The sequence below is a fragment of the Neovison vison genome, chromosome 2, assembly GCF_020171115.1.
Source record: "Neovison vison isolate M4711 chromosome 2, ASM_NN_V1, whole genome shotgun sequence".
In the NCBI taxonomy this organism is placed as follows: Eukaryota; Metazoa; Chordata; class Mammalia; order Carnivora; family Mustelidae; genus Neogale; species Neogale vison.
In genome coordinates this window covers 58,734,842-58,741,445 of record NC_058092.1, presented here as the reverse complement: position 1 = coordinate 58,741,445, position 6,604 = coordinate 58,734,842, and the positions used below count along the sequence as shown (strand labels likewise).

At 38.7% G+C, this 6,604-nt stretch overlaps 1 long non-coding RNA gene across 1 annotated transcript; it reads left to right on the top strand.

The window, feature by feature from the left end:
• Window positions 1-1,437: 1,437 nt before the first annotated feature.
• On the top strand, window positions 1,438-5,455 carry LOC122898739. Its single transcript, XR_006383042.1, has 3 exons — window positions 1,438-1,509; window positions 3,303-3,449; window positions 5,006-5,455. It is a non-coding gene; the product is annotated as an uncharacterized LOC122898739 (long non-coding RNA).
• The last annotated feature ends 1,149 nt before the right edge of the window (window positions 5,456-6,604 follow it).

The following is a 6,604-nucleotide window of genomic DNA, read 5'->3' as shown; positions in this document are numbered from 1 at the left end:
GTATCCAACCAACAGAAGAAAAGGACATTTTCGAAGGTCAGCTGTCATGGCAATTCTGAAAATCTTTTTTTATTTTTTTTAAGATTTTATTTACTTATTTGACAGAGAGATCACAAGTAGGCAGAGAGGCAGACGGTGGCGGGGGGGAGGGGAAGCTGGCTCTTCGCTGAGCAGAGAGCTCGATGCAGAGTTTGAGCCCAGGACCCTGAGATCATGACCTAAGCCAAAGGCAGAGGCTTTAACCCACTGAGCCACCCAGGCAGCCCTGCAGTTCTGAACATCTTTTTTTTTTTTAATTTATTTATTTGACAGAGAGAGATCACAAGTAGGCAGAGAGGCAGGCAGAGAGAGAGAGGAGGAAGCAGGCTCCCTGCTGAGCAGAGAGCCCCATGCGGGGCTCGATCCCAGGACCCTGAGATCATGACCTGAGCCGAAGGAAGTGGCTTAACCCACTGAGCCACCCAGGTGCCCCAGTTCTGAACATCTTAAACAGCACAAGTTTGGCTTTCCCAGAGTCCACAGAGTATTTTCACCTTTTGCCTTTTTTTTTTTAATTCTTCTAAAGACATTCAAATGTCTTCAGAAAGATATGTAGTCTACTTCAGTACCAAATAATTGAAGATATTTATTTATTTTACACCTGGAAAGGTGGTTTTTTTAAGGAAGAAACTTGACAAATAAGAATGCAAAAAAAAAAAAAAAAGAAGAAGAGTTTGGTTCAAGAAAGTCTTCCCATGTCATACTTTATAAATAAATACAATGAATGGAATAAGGCAATAGTTTGTTGAATCTTGAAATCTTAATCATCATTCATAAAGCGTCCAAAAGACAGCTGTGAAAACCTCAAGTAATAAGAAATGTGGGGCTGCAACCAATCCTTCCTCTATGTAATAGGCACAATATTTTGCCTTTCCTTTCTGAATAGTTACCTTTTTAATCGGTGCACCTGTTACTGCCCCCTGGTGGTCCAGGGTTTCTGGCAACAGAGTCCCTTTATTCCCCTTAATAAACACTCACCTGCCCCCTACCTCCAGGATCTTACTTTCTTCTTTCCAAAATTAGAGAAGATGATTTTTTAAAATTTTTTAAATAGTGTATATATGAAACTAATTTTCAAGCCAAAATGACAATAACAACTACAACAAATGTTTACAAAATGTGGTCATTTTAAGTAAAACAATCATATTTATGGATTCTATTCACACGTTTCATTTTATTTTGATTGTGTATGTATATACACATATATATGTGTGTATATGTATTTATAATGTCATATATATAATATATATAATCACAATAAAAGCTTCCATTTGTTGAATACTTAATAGATTCTGGGTGTTCCGACTGCATCATCTAATCACAAGGATTCCATTGGTTATTTTACAGATGAAGATACAGACTAAAACACATGCTCTTGGATCTGGATCCTGTAAAACAAGGATATATGAGGTACAGAAAGGTGAAAGAAGGAAGAGAATGGAAAAAAATAAGAGGAGTTCAGGATAAATGGTATTTTTCTCTAGAGGGTCTGGACAACTTTTTTAAATAAGGATTTTCTTTATCAACTTAATGTTTAGAGAGGTCAAGTCCAAGGTCAGACAATAAATACAAACCCAAAGTTGGACCCAGATATATCTGAATACAAAGCTTCTCAACTGTTATGATGGTGACTATAATGAGATTTGACCAGAGGACCCAAGAAACTCTAAATCGTGTCCTCAACAAGCTACCTCTTCTCCCATGAGGCTCCTTAGACAATTTAATACATGGACAAAAATGGCTGGCAAAGAACTGTTGATGCAAGCTGAAGTTTTTAGCTTACTGAGCTAAGCTGGATGACACGGAGACTTTTTGTGCTTGGGTTGGAAGTAGCCTAGAGTGAGACACAAGCTACAGAACATTCTTCTGGGTCCTAAGAAAAAGGAAATGTGAGGTGCAAGAAGAGCAAAAAAGGAAGAAATGGTAAAGAGATAAGAGTTGCTGCAAGAGAAAGAGCTTTTCTCTACTTCATAGGTACAGGATCTAGACAACTTTTTTATTTTTATTTTTTGAAGATTTTATTTATGTACATTTATTATGTATTTGTCAGAGGGAGAGAGATACAGAGAGCACGCACAAGCAGGGGGAGTGGCAGGTAGAGGGAGAAGCGGGCTCCCTGCTGAGCAAGGAGCCTCATGCAGGATCCCACAATCCCAGGATCATGACTTGAGCCACCCACACACCCCTCGACAATTTTTTAAATAAGAAGTTTATCTACTTCCTTTCCACTTTTTTTCCCCTTCATTTGGCACCCCTTTCTTGGGACCTTGCCATCTGCAGCTTCTAAGACCTTGACTAGATACCTGATCCAAACTTTAATTCCCACACAGCCTCCCATTGGAGAGTCTATGATCCAAAACTACCTAAATCCTCCCTCCTCTCTATTAGAAGAACCTAAGGCTTTAGTTTAGCCTGTTGGTTGTCAGAGGGAAACACCTGACTGAGAGGCTATGTAGTATGGCGATTAAGAATGTGTCTTCTGGGGGGCGCCTGGGTGGCTCAGTGGGTTAAGCCGCTACCTTCGGCTCAGGTCATGATCTCGGGGTCCTGGGATCGAGCCCCGCATGGGGCTCTCTGCTCAGCAGGGAGCCTGCTTCCCTCTGCCTCTCCATCTACTTGTGATTTTTCTGTGTCAAATAAATAAATAAAATCTTTAAAAAAAAAAAAAAGAATGTGTCTTCTGAACTGAAATCAAAACTCTACAACTTATTACCCATCTAAACTTGCACAAGGTCCCAAACATCTCTGAGCCTCAGTTTCAATATCTGTAAAAGAGGGGTGAACATTCCATCAAAGTCATTCACTTGGCACAAGGATTAAACAAGTTCTTATATAAAATAGACACTACTGTAGTTGGCACAAAGCAAACCTTTATGAGCATATGATATCGTATAATTCATAGGAGGGTAAAACAACTCATACCTTCTCTTAGTACTCCTAGAGTTATCCAAATTTTAAAAAAGGATATATATTAACTCCAATTAAACATTAAGTAGAAAAATTTTCAGTTTCTGCAGTATATGAAGTAGAAAAAGTCAGGTCCTGTGCAGGGAAATTATTCTTTGTGCAAGTTATGGTGAGGGGGAGGAGGGTGGATATAGAAGCAGCTATTTTAAGGGTGAGAGGTAATGTATGATAGGCATTGTATATAAGGTACATGCAAAAATATTTGTAAATATCTTTTTGTTTTTCAAATACTATTCTTTTTTCTACTTCTAACCTTATTTTCTCGGAAAATTCTTTATTATGTTTTTCCCCAACAGCTTCCAGGAAAACAGAGACTATGTTGCCAGCTGCAGTGGGATGGAGAATCTATGGAGACTTAAACCTTATCATGGCTAACTTGACCCTTAGGGAAGAGAGGTCAGGGGATTTAAGCTACTTGGTCACTCCAGTCTTTGAATTCAACGGTAAGTAAAACAACTCTAATGTAAATAAATCAAAACGAAATGGTAATTTCTATAAACACTGACCACATGTGAGGGGAGGGGAAAAAGGGCCATGCCCAGAGAGGTGGGTGGCCAGGCCCTGAATGTCTAAAACAGAGGCCATACAGTCAGCCTGAAATGACATTTTATACAGTGCACTGAAGAGCATTCAGCAAGTTAATCATAATATGAAAAAATAACAAGCTTCAGCAATGACCATAACTTGGCACATTTCACTAAATTATGTTTAGCATTTGTCTTCATTCTAAAAATTTTCTCCAGAATGCCCTGTGACATTTCCTGAGAGGGAATGAAATAAAAAGCCTCTTACATACTCTCAACCTAGATTATAATCACCATTTCCCTTATATACAAGATACACAAATGATATTTTCTCTCCACAATCATACCCACTGATGGGTCTCTCCTCTGCAAAGGAGTGGAAGGACACTGTGTGTTCCTCTACTTCTACATCAATTTTATTTAATTTGACTCGATAATGAACCAAATCAATTTGAGCCATTTTTCTTACACTAAAGATTCCAGACCTCTCACTCAAATACTTTCTTCATTTTGTAGGAAATGTGTACCATCTATAACACTAGTCTGAATTACTTTAGAAGTAATGTGTAATTTTCCATTAAAATCTAGGGGGAAAATTACTTAATGGGATGAAGAGGACAGATCTTAGCTTACAAATTAATATTATATCCATCCCAATATAACTATAATCACAGCATCTACCCTCACTGTATTTCCATCTTAGTTCCTATCCTTGGAGTTTATATATCAATCAGTAGGTGATAAGTTATGGTTGTGGTGGTGATGTGGTATTTATAATAGCATTATAATCCCATCAAGGAAGAGGAACACAATTAAATTATAGTATAACAGAAGTTCATTTCACCACTCTACTATCAAATCTAGTAAAAATCTTCAATCTGTGGCTAGTCAGTACAAAGCAAAATGGAAATCTAGTACTAGAGAGTTGAATAAATTAAAAAGCCAAATCCAAATCAAACTGCCAAAGTCTATTTCGATTTTGGCTTAAATTATCTTGTTGTCTGTCTATACTATTGATCAAATTAACAGGACCTACGCCAGCTTTTCACTTAGAGCTATGTACACATAGCTTATGAGTCCAGAAACAGCTTTGTTGTACCTAAAGTCATTTTTTAGTAAAAGTTGCCCTGGTCAGCAGCAATGGGGACATGAATAGGAAATCAAAAGGCCCCCATTGTATTGGAAGGGGAGGTGAACCATGAGAGACTATGGACTCTGAAAAACAGTCTGAGGGGTTTGAAGTGGCGGGGGGGTGGGAGGTTGGGGTACCAGGTGGTGGGTATTATAGAGGGCACAGCTTGCATGGAGCACTGGGTGTGGTGAAAAAATAATGAATACTGTTTTTCTGAAAACAAATAAATTGGGAAAAATAAATAAATAAATAAATAAATACGTCAAGTATTAAAAATAAAAAAAAAAGGCCCCCATTGTGAATACAGACAATTTACTCTCATCACTGTTGTTTCAAATTCTAGAAGCTTGAACTGTGATTGGATCAGAACTCAGAAGAATCCCGATGTTCCAGGAAACATTTCAAGAACAGTCAGAAGACCCTTGGAAAATTCCTCTTCTGGAGCTTTTATAAGTCTGGATACAAAATGTTTCAATGGCATGATTGAGTAAGGCTTCGGGTAAAATAAAGAGAGACCAATGAAATGAGAACAGCAACAGCTATTTAATTACAGTTTGCTATATAAGTAAGGAAGTCAGCCACCCCTGCTTACGTTCTGGTAGAGACTCAAAAGCAGGCAAAGGAGTTGGAAATTTTATAGTGGAAAAAAAGGGGAGGCACCCAGTAGCTCAGTCAGGTAAGCACCCGACTCCTGATTTCCATACAGGTCACAATCTCAGGGTTGTGGGTTAGAGCCCCAAGGTCCGTGTCAGCCTCCACACTCAGTGTAGAATCTACTTGTCCCTCTCTCTGCTTACCGCCCCCCCATCATGTTCTTTCTCTCTCTCTCTCAAATAAAAAAAAATTTTTTTAATGGGAAAGCGTCAGGTATGTCCTGATTGTAGTTCTGTTGGCATAGGGAAGCTGCAGAGGGCTAACTAGAACTGGGGTGTCCTATGTAATTGATGAGGGAGCATGTTTGGTTTTTCTCTGGTTGGTCCTAACTTGGAAAAAGAAATAAAAATTAGAGAAGCTGTCAGTCATTAATCAAGTCCTGGCCAATGGGAGATGATTGTTACAGAATTCATTATTTGGCTTTCTGAATTATAACTGGAGATATCAAGTCTGACTTCCCACAAGTCTGACACATCAGGCTGGCTTTCTGGGCTGTTTATTGCAGATAAGGGTGAATAACCTAGGTGGTTTACTACAGATTGTGGGTCAGAGTTCTATTTTTATATATGGTCTGGCCATACCTGTTTGTATATTCAGTTTCTCACTCCAAATATATTCTCCCAAAAGGAATATATCTATGCATATTGCAGCAAAATAAAGGAAGGTAAGGAAACATAAAATACTAAAAAATTCCATGTCTAAAATTTTCCTTTCTTGTCATTTTAATGTTTCTATTAGAGAATAAGAAAGGTGCATGGAAAGAAGCTGTTCTCTGGAATCTCCAGGGAGGTACAGAAATTTCAGTGGTGTTTCTCCTTGCTTATCTAACAATAAAGAGAATAAAAAATGCAATGGCTAAAACAAGAATCTCTATCTCATAGCAATCCAGACATTTGTAGCTGATCCAAGATCAGCATCATTATCATCATCATCTATCTTCCTATTTACCTAAGATAGGACTTCTGCTTATACCATACATGACTCATATTCATTTATTCTTATTGTTCATTCTACATACTGTTCTTATAGGTTCTTGTAAGCTTCTCTCATCTGTGTGGTCATGGCTAGCTTACCACCATGCCTAGCCCATGGAAACAGGGAAAGAGAAGTAGAGAGAAAGCAGCTTTCTTTAAGAATACAGTGTGGGGGCTTCCTGGGTGACTCAGTGGGTTAAGCCTGTGCCTTCAGCTCAGGTCATGATCTCAGGGTCCTGGATCGAGTCCCACATCGGGCTCTCTGCTAGATGGGGAGCCTGTTTCCTCCTCTCTCTCTCTCTCTCTCTCTCTCT